Source organism: Lissotriton helveticus, chromosome 10 (genome assembly GCF_964261635.1).
Source record: "Lissotriton helveticus chromosome 10, aLisHel1.1, whole genome shotgun sequence".
Taxonomy (NCBI): domain Eukaryota; kingdom Metazoa; phylum Chordata; class Amphibia; order Caudata; family Salamandridae; genus Lissotriton; species Lissotriton helveticus.
Window position 1 is genome coordinate 577,989,052 of NC_136071.1, and position 17,564 is coordinate 578,006,615.

Consider the following 17,564-nt stretch of genomic DNA (forward strand, 5'->3'; position numbering starts at 1 on the left):
CAGTGCTTGCTTACATGCCAAGACCAGTCAGGGCTGGGACCCATCCAGAGAGCAGGCAGGGTGTTTGGAATCTGAAATGGACAGGGAAACAGGCAGGACTGATGGACCTGGGGCTTTGTTTCAGAAATGCACCAGTTCAGTTTTGCACAGGTCTTTGCAACGCCTGAAAGTGTAAACCGTGAGAAGACTATCAACTCTCCATTGCTAAATCTACATTTAGTCAAGTGAAGTCAAGTCAAAGATCTTTATTCGGATTGAACATCCATAAAAGTACATAAAATCACAGCATCATGCAATATCATACAAACACAAAATTCAATAGACTTATAAAAAGAATTAATAAAATCACATAATAAAATCATCTGGTTCATCATAGTATGTATTTACAGTCGTCTGTAGGAGTCGGAACATCAAGTAATTTTGGATGCATATTAAAAAGAAACTGTGAATGGCAACTCTTCAAAAATCATTTCTATAATATGTGCAAAAGGCAATTATTTGTGCAAAAATAGGCAAATGTGCAAACCAAGCAATTCAAAGTGCAAAACTTTTCAGGACAAGTTCAATGACATTCTTGAGCGGACAGCAGATTTAAGAAAGCAACTAACTCTAAAAATTACTTTCACAGCTCAGCCTTAGTAAATCATTAAAACCTAAGTTAAAATCAAGCTGATCGGTTTTGCGAAAGTATGGCATTAAAAAATGTTTGGTATATTTAACATAAAAGCCGCAAAAAAGCGTAAAGTGTAAAAGGCTTTGTTTGCCACCTTGGGTACAGGGACAGGTTAGATTTTCCAAATTTCTATTAAAACCTATTGGGAAGCATAATACATTTTTAATGCTTCCGTCCCTGAACCGAAACAGCAGGCTTCTATTCCATTTACTCATCTTTTTACACAAGTAGCTTTCGGGTAAGTTAGAAGGCCTGTCACTGGGTGTCTGGAGGGATAGATACCTTATAACGACTGGCTTTGTGAGGTCTTTCTTTTCCCTCTCACAGTTGTAGTGGCTATACAGGGCCCTTTTTACTAGGTTCTTGTGTGAACAGTCTATTATGTGAGGAGATGTAAATAAATGCCCCTGTTCCACACTCGCTAGGCTTTTCTCCACCGCTGCAAGCCATGGTATGCGATTGGCCCGGTCACATTTTAAACAGTCCATAATGATGTCACGGGTCAGTGACGCTGCTTCGTTCCTCCATATTTTCAGCCAAAACAACGCAGGTCTAGATCTTATATAATCCTCTACATACTTGATGCTCAATTCTTGGTGGCACAAATAAGTTGGGGCGCTAATAACCCCTCCCAGGATCTTCCTGCAAAACCGGTTCTCCTCTATCTGTAAATCGGTACAATTTGTATAGCCCCATACCTCTGCGCCATAAGTTCCTGTTGGTAAGCATTGGGTCTTGTAAATATGTAGCATTGATATAATGACCTCAGGACTTTGTGGTTGGCGAAGTGAGGTAACCGAGTTTACGGCTTTGCTCAGTTTATTTCTTCCCTGTGCAGCATGTGGTTGCCATGAGCCAGAGTCCGCAAACAACAGACCTAGATATGGAAAAGTGCTTGTGCATTTTAAAACATTATCCCCTATTGAAATGCAGTTGATCTTATGCTTTTTTGGGCCACAACACATTATGAATGATTTAGTAAAATTAGTACGGAGCCCCAGATCAGCCATATAGGTAACAAAACCTGAAATTAAAATTCGTAATGCATTAGGTGTGCGGGCCATAAGCACTGCGTCATCCGCATAAAGGAGAGCGGGCAGTGGTCTACCATTAACTTGCGGGAAATCTACATTTAGCTCTAAATGTTGCTTCAAAATCTGTGTAATCCGGGAATGTCTGTGCTTAATCGAACCGGAACCAGTGCAAGCTGTGTAGTTACAAATGTTGATATAAATTTGCACCTGTGCTATCCCTTTAATTTGGCTGATGACAGGCTTTCATTGTAGTTACACTCTATGATTTTGAGAATTGGTGAAATAAAAGGCAAGCACGTGCAGGATTCAAATAACACGTTTATCACCAAACATTCTGCTGTGGCAGTATTACATCGAGCTGATTCCTATTAGTGCACGTGGGGGAGATGAAGCCAGGACAGAAAGGGCAAGGAAAGATGAGGAGAAAGAGAGGGCAAAGAAATAAAAGGAAAGCAAGAAAGAATGGGAAGGAGGGACAAACAGAAGGAAGAAGAAGAGAGAGGAGACAGAAAGGAGGACAAAGAGAGGAGATAGAAATACAAGGAAGGTAAGAGATAATGGGAAGGAGATACAAACAGAAGTTAGAAGAGAGAGTAGATAGAGAGTAGGAGAAACAAGAAGGAAAAGTTGTTCTCTATGTGTTGTTTTTGAAAACAGATAAAAAAATGGCATTGCCATTTACAATGACAATAGCTTAATCTCTCGCAAATGTGAGTAGTGAATAGTTGTAGTAGTTAGTAGTAGATAGAGCGAGTAGTATAGTGATTTGAGAGTAGAGAGTAGTAGAGAGTGTAGTAGAGAATTAGTAGTAGAGCGTAGTAGAGCAAGTAACATAGTTAGTAGAGTTGTAGATAGTGAGTATTAGATAGTAGAGAGTGTGAGTAGAGCAGAGTAGTAGAAAGTGAGTAGTAGAGTGAGTAGTAGAGTGAGCAGTAGAGTGATTAGTAGAGAGCGCGTAGTAAAGGAGTAGAGTGTTGTAGAATATTAGAGTTAGTACTAGAGAGTAATAGTTAGAGTGAGTAGTAGTGCGTAGTAGAGAGTTGTAGAATACTATAGTGAGTAGTGAGTATAGTGATTAGAGTGTGAGTAGATAGTAGTAGAGAGTGAGTAGGGAGTATTAGAGAGTTGTAGAGTAAGTAGTAGAATACTAGAGGGAGTAGTAGAGAGAGTATTAGAGAGTGAGTAGTAAAGTGTGAGTAGTAAAGAGTGAGTAGTAAAGAGGAAGTAGTGGAGTGAGTAATAGTGAGTAGTAGAGAGTGCATAGAGAGTGTGTAGTAGAGTAGTAGAGTGAGTACTAGAGAGTAGTCGAGATTGAGTAGTAGAGTGAGTAGGGATTATTAGAGAGTTGTAGAGTAGTAGAGTGAGTAGTAGAGAGTGAGTAGTAGAGAGAGTAGTAGAGTGTGCGTAGTAGAGAGTGCGTAGTAGAGTATTAGAGTGGGTACTAGATAGTAATAGTTATTAATAGAGTGAGTAGTAGAGAGTTGTAGAGAGTACTACAGTGAGTGACAGTGAGTATTGTGAGTAGTAGAGAATGAGTAGAGAGTAGTAGAGTGAGTACTAGAGATTAAGTTGGAGGGTGGAGGTGGAGTTGGAGGGCGGAGTTCTAGTTTGTAGATACTCAGCTGATCCCAAAACCGCCACCCTTCTGTACGCCTCAGGTCTTTCAATACCATGGTCTCCCAGAGTCTCTAGTCTTTATTAAAATACAGGACTGACTGATGGGTAAGGCATCTGAATGGAGGCAGTGTCAGTCTGTTGTGTACTCCAAATCATCAGAGAGGAATAATCAATACATTTCTGGTATTGTAACTAATCCTGTACCTCTGACTCCACCTTGAGAGATTTGCTGTAGATTCTTTCTTGGAATCATTCAGGCAAGTGCTATTGCCCTTTTACAGTTAAAAGTTTATCATTTTGCTTATTCAGATGCCCTCAGGGTACTCACAGTTGATCTTAGATTCAAATGGCGCCAACCTGTTCATGAGAGTGCCTAATTCTTTACTTGGACTCTCTGAATGAGTGTTGTGTAGTCTGCAATATGAGGAGGTGCTGTAATCAAAGGTGATGATTAATCGCCTCACTTTAAACCAAAGCACTATTTTTTCACACTAGAAGTTGGTTGGACATGCAGCGAGGCAAGTAATAGTTCCCTTGTTACTTTCTTCGAGGATGCTTTATTTATATAAAGTTTTATGTAGCGCGGACAAGACCCAGGCGGGTATCGGAGCGCTTTACAGATGTTCCCGGACCAAAAGAGGTAGGCCAGTTGGTACGTAGAAACAACAGTGATTGGCAAGATATTGGAGTAAAAGGAGGAACAAAGGGATATATATGAGCATATATGCACAACAAACAAATGTGTTCGGTTCTGCACGCATAATTGGTAGCCTCGTGTGGTATGTGGTTGGTCAATAAATATATCTGGTCAGTGGTCACGAGCATTCTATTGTGGGTCAGTTACACTGAAGTTAATACATGCCACTCAAATGTATTGACAATGTATCATGTGTCGTATAAACAAAGGTCGGCTATTGGGATTTGCCGACAAGTTTTCCTCCTCGGGCAGACATGTAACTTAAAATATGAGTGATACAACGTCCTGTAAAATGTTGCCAGCCTGCAAAATAGTACATCGCCTGAAATCCAGACAAAATACTGTTTTTAGCTGCTTTGATACGAAGCTGTGACAGTAGGGGCCTGGTTTGAAGAAATCGAAGAGCTCCCATCAGGACTTATTTTCGTCTCGTAGCCCCCGTGTGGCCCACTCCTCACACGCACCCACACACTCAGACACTCTGCGCCCCCCACTCAATCACGGGCTCTAATTGTGAAGCGTCTTCATTTCCTCGCTGCTGCCACAGCGCTTCTCCATCCAGCCTGCAACCACTTCGCTTGCCCAGCTTCAGCTGATGCGAGACCATCATAGTTGAAATAAAAAACAAGAGGGAAGCAGGAAGGAGGCATAGCGCGCCTGGCTCGGCAGAGTGTGGAAGGCAGGCGAAGTATTTGCACCCAAGAGCTGGCCTGGCTGCCGCTGCGCCTGTATGCAGTCCTTGCCCTGCGGCTGCATTCGTAATTCGGAGGTGACATTGCTGGACGTAGGGCTGCGCAACGTGTGGTGGCTAAAGAGTTTTTTTGCTCTAAACATTCCATTGGATTGTGTCGGAATATTTGTACAGTGCTTCATACCCCTGACACAGCTGTGAAGCACTTGATTACTTGATTTTTAGCAGTTCCCTGGCGCCCTTCCAGGGCTGTATGGATGGAAAGATGTTGGCGATATTGCTTGAGGTCCACGAGGTTCAAAGGCAGGCCCCAAACATTGTGCGGCCCACTGCACTTATTCACAACACCAGATCCACACCACCCCTTAGCTCCTCCCACACCACTTTTTGTTTTACTCACCATTATAGAAGACGTTTCTTACAAATCGTGGATAACAAACTTGCTATGGCGAGTTAAAAGATAAGGTTGACCGATTTGTACTAAACTTTGATGAGCAAGTAAAAACTAAAAGAAATAAGTCTGGGAGGGAGTGCCGGCTCCGAAGGGGCCGAGGAGAGATGGCCTGACCCCTCTTAACATCACCCAGACAGGCGGACATTTTAAAACAAACTTGAGTGTCGGGGATTAGGGCCAGCAGCGCCCACTCGGGGCACGGGGAGGGCGGCAGGCACTTCAGGAGCTAGTTAGAGGGAAGGGCCGGCTTTGCTGTGATCTGTATGTTGGAGAAGACAAGGTGATTACCTGGAGTAGTGAGTGCAAAAGAGGATAAAACAAGCTTTTACAAGACACGGACAGCGTGAGGGGGGGGTGGGTGGCAACGGACAGCGGGAGGGGGTGGGTGGGAAGAGACAGCGGGAGGGGGGGTGGGAACGGGCACACATAGACAGCGGGAGGGGGGTCGGTAACGGGCACACGGACAGCGGGAGGGGGGCGGGGAAGACAGGACAGCAAGCACTCACCAAGGACGACTTCATCCGTCGGCAGAATGACCAAACACCCCCACCTCCCCCCCCAAAAAATAAACCCCCCCCCCCCCCCCCAAAAAAAATAAACACGCCCACCGCCGCATGACGTGCTAAAAGCGGCAGGATGAGAAAAACATCCCTGGAACGCCCACGAATCGCCTCAGACCATGATTGACAGATCTCACTTCCAATGGCTAGCCTCCAGTTATGGAGCTAGCCAATGGAAGTGAGAGGCGGGACTTTTGTCCATAATGGTAAACAAAAGTTTTCGCCTTGCGCGAAAGTCTGCTTGCGCAGCTTTCGGCGAGGCGAAACCTAAAAAGATAAAAGGGGGATAGGTAAATAGGTGAAGAGCTGTTCTGTCAGGTGGCACATGTGGGATGTGCAATGGAATTTAAAGTTCCATGGGGCCCAACATCAAGGTAATTTGGCCAGTGGCAAACATGTCTTGCAGGAGACAGCTTGAGATTTGTAATGGTGGCTGCTCAAGCAGGATTTATTGTAATTGGACCTCTCCCTTCTGCACCCAGAACTAAGAGCGGTGACAGACGTGGGCTGGAGAGCCCATCTGGGGGAGATGGAGATCAGGGGACTCTGGTCTCCTGTAGTGGGCTGGCTCCACAACAGACTTCTGGAGTTGGGAGGCATTTGTCTGGCCTTGAAGGCCTTCCTGCTGTCCATCAAGGAGAAGCTGGTGAAGTTTCTCATGGACTATGACGTGATGCTGCAACAAGCAGAGTGGAGTGACGGCCTGGGTCCTGCTTCAGGCTCTGCGCCTCTGAAGTAGTTGAAATGTGTGGTATTTTCTCAATTGCGAACCCCCTGGCAAGGTTCCTGAAAGCCATTGTGTATAAACTGAGCAGGAAGATTCTAGCAGATTACAGGTAGCGTCTACATCCCGAGGGGGGCATCTTCCAACACTGAGGAGAATACTGGCTAGATCTTTTTGCCATAATGAGAATGCACAATTATGAATTTCCCATGTTGGAGGTTCTGCAATAATACTTGTTCGGATATGCATTCCATCTGGAGTGGAAAGCTGGGCTCCTAGACTCCTTTCTGCTTGTGCCTTTCTGGCCCAGAGACCTAAAAAAGATCAGTAACCACAATGCCCAGGTCATCTTAGTGACACTTTATTGGGACAGTAGTGTGTGATCCACGGGCATTCTGCACCCAGATGTCGTCCTTGCGACCCAGTGCTTTTCCACAAAAACCATTAATTCCAGGTGCTGGGGAAAATGTGGCCTTTTGTGCTGTTTGCAAGGCTGGCCTTTTACAATCAAAGCTGTCGGACATCCTTTAGTTCACTTTATCTTTTCCCTGCAAGGTCCTGCAGTGGTCACTATTAAAGGTTATTTGTTGCCCCTTTTGAGCTTCCTACGGTTACTGGACTAAGTCACCTGTGGTGGTGAGATTTAGTAAAGGTTTGAAACATTTCCTCCTAAACCGTTTGCCAAAGTGGAACCTCAACTTGGTCTTGACTTTCCTCATGTGTATACTTCGAGCCAGTACGTAGCTGCGCTCTTCGTCTCCTGTCTGTGTAGACAGTCTTCTGTATAGTGATTATCATCTTGTTGCATGAGTGAACTGAAGGCGATTTTTATGCATCTACCCTACGCCACCTTTTCCCCCCCCCTGACAGTGCTGAAGACTCGAGCGTCATTCTTGTAAAAAGCTGCGCCTCATTTCCACATTGGGCAAACCATCACTACCAGATTTCTTTGCTCCCTGTTACTTCTTGAAAGATAAAAGGAACAATCGGTTGGACTCCAAAAGGGCTTAAACCCTATAATCATACCAAGCACCATTGAGTTGATCAACTGCTTGTGGGGGCTCTCCGGAGCATAGAAAGGGAATGCTGCGCAGAAGAGGACCCAGTCAAGGTGGATAGTCCTTTGCATTAAGATTTGATACAATTTGGACAAGAGGCAGAATCTGGAAGGTCTGAGAGCCCATTCCACCAGTGTGAAGGCTGCTACCACTGGGTTGGTATGTGAAGTTTCTGCTAGGCTGCTACTTGGGCATCAGTGCACACATTCACAAAATACTACTTCCTTAACAGCCGGGGCCTGTGTGCCAGACATTTTCCCCCTTGGTTTTGCAAGACTTTTTGATCTTTGTCCACTCTACAGGCCCGCAATTAGGAGAGGTGCTCTAATTGTGTCTATTCTAAGGTGAGTAATCTGCAGTGAGAAGTATCGAAAGAGCAAGGTACTTACCTCAGGAATACTCTTTTTGGTTTAAAAGCTACCCATAAATTCCTCACTACCCTCCTCCTCCTCGGTCTATGGAGTGTCCTCTTTAACATCTGAAAAGGACCCAAGTTTTTGTTCTTCAGAATGGTACTAACAATTGTTCATGATCTGCTTCCAAGGACGGAAAAGTGAAAAAACAATGAACTGACATCAAGATAAAGGGGTGGTGCTTGCATGTGGAGCTGCTCTCTTTCGGGAGTGTGTGGTGTCAGCACAGAGGTGTACGATGCCATGTAGTAGCGTGTGGGAACATCGCTATGGAGAAAAGCTTTGCAGTTCCAGTCTGGGGAGTATTCTAAGGAATCTGTGTTGGAGAATCCACTAGAAAAAAGTCTTATAGAAGGCAAGTAACTAGTTTGATTCCTCTTCGTATTTGTTGCACTTACTCCACCATTTATGAATGCAGATTTGTCTATTACCCAAATTCTTCTGGAGAAGTGAATGTTTAATTAGTTTCTTTGCAAAATGCATACACTGCTTATAAAATGAGCCTGTACTGTTTTCTATACTCTTAAATCAGTTTCTCATTGGGATTGGGCTGTGTATTAAACATAGTTATTTTTGCATAGTAGTGCATCTGGTGATACTTTTCCTGAAAGTGCACATTTAATAGATCATCATCCACAGGCAAACGTAGTTGACCCTTCGTTTCCAAAACAGGTAATTAATGCAAAGGTGGAAAGTAACTCATCAGATACAGGTGTATATAGTTAATCCTTGCATCCCATTAGCATATGCAATACTTATTGTTACAACCATATATTGGGGTTGTCCGGTCTGCTTTCTAGCATGTGATTGAAGACCTTTACCCAAAATGAATAAAAGTGTGTGGGGCGTCATAAAGGACACCTTGGCTCCTCTTGTTTCTCTTTGTTGTTCAAGGTTTCAGAAGTCCCCTTCAGATCTTCTGGAGGGAATTGACAAATGTTTTCTTGTAGAAGCTAGTGTATTGAAAAAGGTTCTAGAAAATAAATTGCGAAATGGACTATTTTATTTACCTGGTACTTTCTTTTACCAAGAAACACTGGATACATCAGGCTCTTCTCATAAATAATTATTTCTCTTTTTTTCAAGCTCACCCCTTCCTCTTAGTGCTAGGAAATATGACCTAACCGGCTGTTTTCAGAGGGGCGAAAGCCTACCTGAACTCCAGCTCTTCGAGTTTAACCATCTGTTAATAGTAGACTATAATCCTAGGCAATAAAGTGCCACTATTATTGCATGTACAGAAGGGATATTCAATGTTAGTCTGGCGGCTTCATTTTCTGGATTACCAATGAATATATGTGTGTTAAGACTTTTTGTGTAACTGTATTGTAGATAAACTCTGGTGTGAATTTGACTCTCCTGGATCTACATTGGACACTAGTATCTAGTTTCAAGTGGCAGGGTAGCTTATGTAGTCCTCCGGATATGACACCATTGCAGTAAGTTTTAGGCTGCAAAGTGTATGCCTGTGTATACTTTTTGCAAGCATTAATTACTGGACACATCCAGCAGCAGGACCGCAAAGCGCCTCGAGACCGTCACTGGTGAAGCAATCGTGTTCTACAGATCCTGATTGATTGAAAGATGTACTTTCAAACATGAAGTTCTGCTCAATTTGTGTATAGTCTGATCAGAAATATGCTTCCCAGATTACTAATTTCTCCACCAGCAGGGTTTGATGCATGTCAGTCATCAGAATCTTAACCAGTGGGGGAGGTTTTATCTATGTAATGGGACAGGGCAAAAAGTGTCATGCTGGTTCTAGTATGTTTAGCCCCCATGTTTTCTCTTCTTCACAGCAACTATTTACTCTTTCAAGCAAGTGTCATACAAAAAATATGCATGAAGGAAAAATGTGTAGCAAAGCTTGGTAGAGGTGTTTAATGGCATACAGGTCCAAAGTGGGAAATGATTAATGTGACTGTACAGCTTCATTAATAGTTTTGAAATAGCAGCTTTCTTTTAGAGAAAGTTTGTTTGTCTATCTGTGGGCACCATCCAGTTGAGGAAGGAAGAGCATACTAAGTGGATAGGAGTAACCATGAATGTAATTTTTTCCTAGTTTGTTTAGCCTTGCCTACGTAAAATAGCACTTAATACCGAAGCTGAAATGCTGAGTGAGAAGATGCTTGTGTACTGTTTTTATTACACAAACTGACTGCTCGATGTTCGTGTAGGAAACCATTTTAAATTACTGTGTTTCGGTTTGCTTTGAAAGTATTGGCTTATTGCAGGTTCAATTGGTCTTTAAAATGCAGCCCAGATCAATTTTTAGGTTTACATTTATTTTGTTGCTCCTTGTTTAGAGTTTATGAGAATAATTTTGTTCCTACCTTTTTTCAAATTTTCAAGTGAATCATTTTCAGTGAAACCCCTTATTGAACATCATAAATTAGAAGTATATTCAATTGTATGATTGCAGTTTAGTTTCCATTTTAAATTTTGAGGTTCATGTTGAACATCTGGAACCGCTTGCTTACAGTGGGTCATTTGAGAGAATATAAATAAATCTGAAAAAGTTATAGATTCCTTACCTTCTAGTTACCCCCATTCATCGGACTAGATCCGTAAAGTTTTTCGTCAGCAGTACCCCTGTGCCTCGGAAGGTGGCGTCGGTCGACGGGATGACGTCACGGTAGCTACAGACGCAGCCCTCTCGCGCTGACGTCTGTTCTTTTCCCGCACCAGCAAGCGCAGATCTGGAGAGAGCGGTACCCCATTCACTTTTTGACTGAATTTTCTGCGACTTTTGTTGACTTCATTTTTTTGTCTTCAACCGACTTCTGGTGCACAAGGGATGCCCGCTTTAAAGGCATTCGCTTCCTGTACCCGACTGATGTCCGCCTGCGCCTCTTCTGCCTGGAGCACGACCATGACCCCAAGTCGTGCTCTGACTGTCTAACCAATACCCTGAAGTCGGTGCAGGAGCGGTCCCAAAAGCTCCTTGAGTCCCGGCAGTCTGCTCCGCGTCGCACAAGGTCCCAGTAGCGTGGGAGGTCAAGGGACCGATCGCGGAGTCATCATCACTCCTCTTCCAAGTCTTCGGGGTCAGGTAAGTCAAAGCATAAGAAGAAGTCAAAGAAGCATCATCGCTCTTAACTTCCCCTCGTCCGTCGGCCGACACGACGCAGGGTGCGGGTGGTGCACCACCAGCGTGCGGAGCCTTCAGGGTCGACAACGGCCTTCCCAAGAGTGACCCCTGCCCAGCTTCGTCAATTTTCCGAAACAATGCACACCATCTTTGAGCAGCCCGACTCAGCCGGCGCGCCTTTGGGCCCCGCGGATTCTGCTGGGAGCCCTGGGCCTCGGCACCGCAGGGCCCCCTTGGATCCAGGCCTGGATTCGAATCTGCGCCAGTCGACCTCGTGACACCTCCACCGGCACTATGTCCGCAGCAGATGCTGGCTGGACCACCAGCCGGTGACGACCCTGGCTTCCAACCCAACATGGACGCGGAGTCGATGGGTACTTTTGTCTCTATGTTCCACCCTGACCATTTTCAACCAGTTTGGCAGCCAGAGGAGAGTGAAGAAGACGGGGAGGGGTCTGGGGACCCTTTGACAGACAAGTTGGAGTACGATCCAGACTGGCGAAGAGGCGCCTGGGGATGCCAGTGGTCTGGATACCTCCCCAGACCTAGACATGTTGTCTTCTACCGTGGCTACGGAGGAGGGAGCGTCGTACGCAGTGGTGTTGCGTAGGGGGGCCGAGGCTCTCCACCTCCAGCTACCTACGGTGGTAGTCAGTACTAACCTCTTAACAGAGGTCCTTCAACCGACAGCAAGCTCTTTGGAGCCCCTCTGCTGTTTAATGAAGCCCTCACGGACATTCTTTTGGGCACGTGGTCCAGGCCCAACACAGGGGCTGCTGTGGACAGGATGATTTCCCGACGCCACCACCCTGCCCCGGGCGACCCCACTTTCCTCTCCCAAAACCCCAGCCCTGAGAGCTTGGTGGTTCAAGCCTCTACTTCTTATGGTGTGTTCCCTACCCCACCTCCAGAAAGGGAATCCAAAAAGTTGGACCACCTTCGGAAGAAAATGACAGGATGATTTAAACGTCAGTAGCACTTCGACGCTACGCCTGGTTGTGTTTGACTGGTTTTTCCGGAGATGTCCAATCCACACTTAAGGACATGCCCTTTGATGGCCGTCGCCTTTCCGCGACAAGGCAGACAACGCACTACAGGAAGTTTGGCAATCTTGACCAAGGGTGCAATCGAGCGCATTCCTGCCCCAGAAGTAGGTTGTGGTTGCTAGTCCCGCTACTTGCTGGTTCTCAAGAAGGACAAAGGCCTACGTCCTATCTTGGATCTCAGGAATGTCAACCTCTTCCTCCTGAAGAAGTTCAAGATGTTGATGTTCGCTCAGGTCTTGTCTGCCCTGGATAGTAGTGTTGGACTTGCAGGACGCTTACTTTCACATCCCCATCCTGCCGGACCACCGGCGTTACCTGTGGTTCAAGGTAGGCCACAAGCACTCTGTGTACTGTGCTCCCCTTTGGGCTTACCAGCGCTCTCGGGTGTTCACGAAAGTGATGACGGTGGTCGCAGTTGATCTGCGTAGATCAGGGGTTCCAGTCTTCCCCTATCTTGATGACTGGCTGTTGAAGGCGGGCTTGCCCCCAGGCTGTCTTCTCCCACCTCCAGACTACGGCTGACCACCTGCATTCGCTGGGGTTTTCCATCAACTTGCCGAAGTCACACCTGACCCCCTCTCAGAAGCTCATCTTCATCAGAGCGGTTCTGGACACGGCGCATTTTTGGGTTTATCCTTACGAAACAGCGAGTCTTGGATATTCGGGCTATGATTCTCATCTTTCAGCCTCTATCCTGGGTTTCTGTCAGGATGACCCTGAGGCTGCTGGGCTTCATGGCTTCCTGCATCTTGCTGGTCGATAATGCCAGGTGGCATATGCAGGCTCTGCAGTGGGACCTGAACTTCCAGTGGGTGCAGCATTAGGGGAATATGTCCGATTGCGTCCAGATCTCGGAGGGCACTGCACGACAATTGCAGTGGTGGCTCACGAACCAGGATTGGATCAACAGCAGATCCCTCTCCCTTTCCCAACCTGAACACACAGTGGTGACAGACGCATCCCTTCTGGGATGGGGCGGCCCATGGGAGAGGCAGAGATCAGAGGCCTCTGGTCTTCGGCGGAGTACGGGCTCCACATCAACTTTCTGGAGCTTCGGGTGATCCGTCTTGCACTCAAAGCCTTCCTTCTGTCCGGGTAAGAGTAGTGCAGGTGTTCAGGGACAACACCGCTCTGTTGTACTGCAACAGACAAGGCGGGGTGGGGTAGTGGACCCTATGTCAGGAGGCCCTCCGCCTCTGGACATGGCTGGAACATCAGGGCATATCCCTGGTGGTTCAACACCTGGCAGGTTTACTCAACACCAGGGTGGACAAACTCAGCTGCTGGTGCATGATGGATTATGAATGGTGTCTTCACTCGGAGGGGGTGCTAGTTCTTCTTCAGCAGTGGGGAGAGCCTTATTTATTTATTTAACTTATAAAGCGCGTTATCACCTTGCAGTCATCCTGGCGCTAAGCAACTCCGGGTACAGGAAAAGAGTGTGTCGGAAGCATAGGCAGGCAAACTATGTCTTGGGGTACAACCAGGTTTTCAAACTCCTAAACGGGAGGAGCTCCCTAATTTGTCTGATCTCCCATGGGAGTTTGTTCCCCAAGTTTGGCTGCTGCCACACCAAAAGATCTACCACCTGACCTGAGTTTCCTAAACCTCAGTACCTTCACCAGTCTCGCTGATGAGGAGCGGAGCCTTCTCATAGGGACATACCATTCAAATTTTTTCAGCATGAGCGCAGGACCCAGCCCATGAAGGGCTTTAAAAACAAGGCAGAGAGACTTGAAATGAACTCTGTCTCAGAGGGAGCCAGTGCAATTCTGCCAAGGCCGCGGATGAAGAGAACCTTCTGGGCAGCCCTAGAACTAACTTGGCCGCCGCTGACTGGATCCTCTGTATTCTGTCCAAAAGGAACTTCGGAGAGTCAAGCAGGAGGGCATTACAATAGTCTAGCCTACTGAGAATCGTGCTACTTGCCACTAGCACACGCGCCTGAGGAGGCAGCAAAGGAAAAACTTTCCGCAGAGATCTGTTAATCGCAAAACAACAAGCCGCCGTTTTTGTAACCTGGGCTTCCGTAGTAAGTTTGTTATCAAACATAATGCCCAGGTTACGGACCGTTTTAACAGGCCGGACTGCAGTCGAAGCATCAGAGGGCCAAAAGTTGCTGGGCAGGACATGAGGAATCCTACTCGCTGAACAGAAAATTACCTCAGTCTTACCTGCATTAAATTGTAGTGAGTTGCAGGCCTTGGTTAGTTCTATTCGCCACCCAAGAGAACACGCAATTCTGCACGTTGGAATTTCCAAGGCATCAATCACTAGGCGCCGCTTTTCGTTGCGAGTGGAGTTGGGATCTTCTATACGCCTTTCCGCCTATACCACTTCTGCCCACAGTGCGGAAGAAGATCAAGTGCGACCGGGCCCAAGTCATTCTCGAGGCTCCGGATTGGGCACAAAGAGTCTGGGATCCCGAGCTACTCAACATGGGCATCGATCCGCTGATCGGACTGCCTCTTTGGGAGGTTCTTCTGTCGCAGCATCAGGCGACGGTCCTCCACCCGAACCTGTCTAGCCTCTACCTCTTTGCGTGGAGATTGAGCGGCAGCAGTTGACCTCGTTTGACCTGCCTCCCGAAGTCTGTGATGTAATCTTGGCAGCCAGGCGTCCCTCCACTAAGACGGTATATGCCTGCAGATGGAATAAGTTTGTGGCATGGTGCACAGCAAAGGCTGTGGGTCTCTTTCTGCCCCTCTTTCTGAGGTTCTTTTGTTCCTCCTTTATTTGGCACAGCAGAGATCTGCTCTGGGCACTCTTAAGGGCTACCTCTCGGCCATTTCAGCCTTCCTCTGGATCCCTGATCAGCCTTCACTTTTCAAGTCCCCTGTTGTAAATATATTTCTTAAGGGCATTACTCATCTTTTCCCTCCAGTTCCCTTCGTAATGCCCCAGTGGGGCTTGAACTTGGTTCTGACCTATCTTATGTGCGCTCCCTTTGAGCCACTACATAACTGTTCGCTATGTCTTCTCACTTTAAAAACTGCTTTTCTGGTGGCCATCACCTCTGCTCGCAGGGTGAGTGAGCTACAAGCTGTCTTCCAAGCCTCCCTTTCTGGCTGCTCATCCGGACAAGGTCGTCCCTAGAACTAGACCTTCCTTTCTTCCCAAGGTGGTTACTTCTTTACACGTTGGCCAAACCATCACTTTGCCCTCCTTTGTTCTGCCTCCGCATCCTTCGAAAGAGAGGCTCCACCTCCTGGATCCAAAGCATGCGCTTTCTTTCTCCTTGGATCGCACAAAACAATTTGTGGTGGATGACCGGCTCTTTGTTGGTTACATGGGCTCTACGAAAGGTCAGGCCGTGCTCAAACGCACCATCTCCAGGTGGGTTGTTCTGTGCATCAAAGCCTTCTATTCTTTGGCTAAGAAGGAGCCTCCAGTGGGGCTGCGCGTCCATTCCACCAGGGCGACATCAGCTACTACTGCTTTGGGACGTGGTGTCCACTTAAATGACATCTGTCAGGCTGCTACGTGGGCATCGCTGCACACTTTTACAAAACACTACTGCCTGGACAGCCAAGTCCGGAGAGACAGCTTCTGTGGCCGTTCTGTCCTCCAGGACTTTCTGGTGTGAACTGGGCTTGCAGACCCACCTCTAGGGTTGGTATTGCTGGGGTATCTATTCTAAGGTAAGGAATCTATAACTGTTTTTTCCAGATGAACAAGTTACTTACCTTCGTTAACGATATTTCTGTAAGAAATTTAGGTTAGTTATAGATTGCTTACTGCCTCACCCATTCTACCGGTTACTAGTTTTGTGCACCATTGGTCAGTGTGTTGCATGGCTCTGCGCTCCTGGTGTGGGAAGTAGTGTACAGAACTGGCGCGAGGGCGGGGTCTATGTAGCTACCGCAATGTCATTACGGCGACCATGACGCCGATGACGGTCGCGGAGTCGACAGACCCCCACCTTCCGACATGCAGGGCTACTGCTGACGAAAAACTTTCCGGATCCAGTCTAACGCATGGGGGTAATTCAAAGGTAAGGAGTCTATAACTAACCTATGTTTCTTACAGATATATTGTTACCGAAGGTAAGTAACTTTTTCATATGAACTAACCTTAACTATAAACCTTCTAAAGTCATGCAACACAAAGTACCATATCTGGTCACAGAACGCATACTTTTGTAAAGAGTTGTTCCCAATGTGGAATTTAATTTCGTCTGTGGGTTTATTAGGGTTCTAAAATGGGTTTGAAAGGAAAACATTTCTAATTTATTTAGGGTATTTTAAGTTCGTTTTCTTCTCCTGCGTTTTCCTAACTACTGATCTGTACATGTTTAAAATGCAATTTTTGTATCTTATTATGAGATACCTAACGTGGAAACTAAAAATGCTAGTCAATGCATATTACGTTAATTGACTGATTCATGTGATTTGGTCGACATCCATCAGCCTTTGTTTTAATAATGCTTAGATAAAGTAGTTAATTTTCAGCCCCTAAATTAACTGTGCAAGAGTAATACCGGTACTGTTCTGCTGTACTGTTTCAATTACAGCTTCTAATAAACTATGGGTTTGCATGCGTACTACATGTGTCGTTTTTTTGTTTTTGTTTACTATAGCACCTTTTCTTCTGATGACTTTTGGTTTCGGTAAAAACATGTAAGTAAAGTTTGGTGTCTGATTTGCATTAAATATTTGTGGTTGCATTGGTATTTGGTTTCTTTTCTTTTTCCTCTGTATTACAATGCAATGTGATTTTGAAGCAATATCACACCCTTTTGGATGATTGTCTTACTAATAGCTGTGAAACCTGCATAATTCTTTTTTCCAGTATCTTTATTTTTTTCAAATACTGTAATTGCAGTTGTGTGCAGTTTGCAGAAGCTTTATGGCATAACGGACAATTCAAGTAAACCCCCAGCAGATTAACAGTTTATTTAACGTTTTAGCAACTATTGGAGTATGTGACATCTCCCCATCCTCTAGAATGTACATACAGATATATAGGCTTTATTCATGTGGTCATCTGCAGTTGGGAGCTACAGGATGGCCTTGAGGCCCACATAGAGAATAAAACCGTAACAGAGAAACATTACAATACTCCCTCATCTGGGGAACCAAGCTATAAAGCTGGGTTTTTGTCACAGTTGTCTTCTCAAGGATCACCCTTTCATACGGATTCAGGGCTCAGCTGCCCGCCAAATCCCTACTGTACCAAGCACTCATAATGTGTGCCTGGCGTATGGGCCATCTCTTTAGTGAATGTGCGCACTACCTGCAGGGTATACAGCCCGCGTCCGCGAAAGCTCAATGACGGTGGGTATTTGTGCACCCCAGGTCGTGATTTTATGTCCACCCAATCATGAAAAGTCTGGTCCTTCTCTGCCTTTGTTCAAGGTGGATTATTTTAGATTTTAGCGTGGTCAGGTAATCGTCCCATGTATCTGCGGGAAGACCTCTAAGGACCTGCACGCATTTATCCCCTGCAATCCTTTCCACCTCCCCCATTTGAGGAGATTGTTGAGCCCTTTGCCACTGTGGGGTCC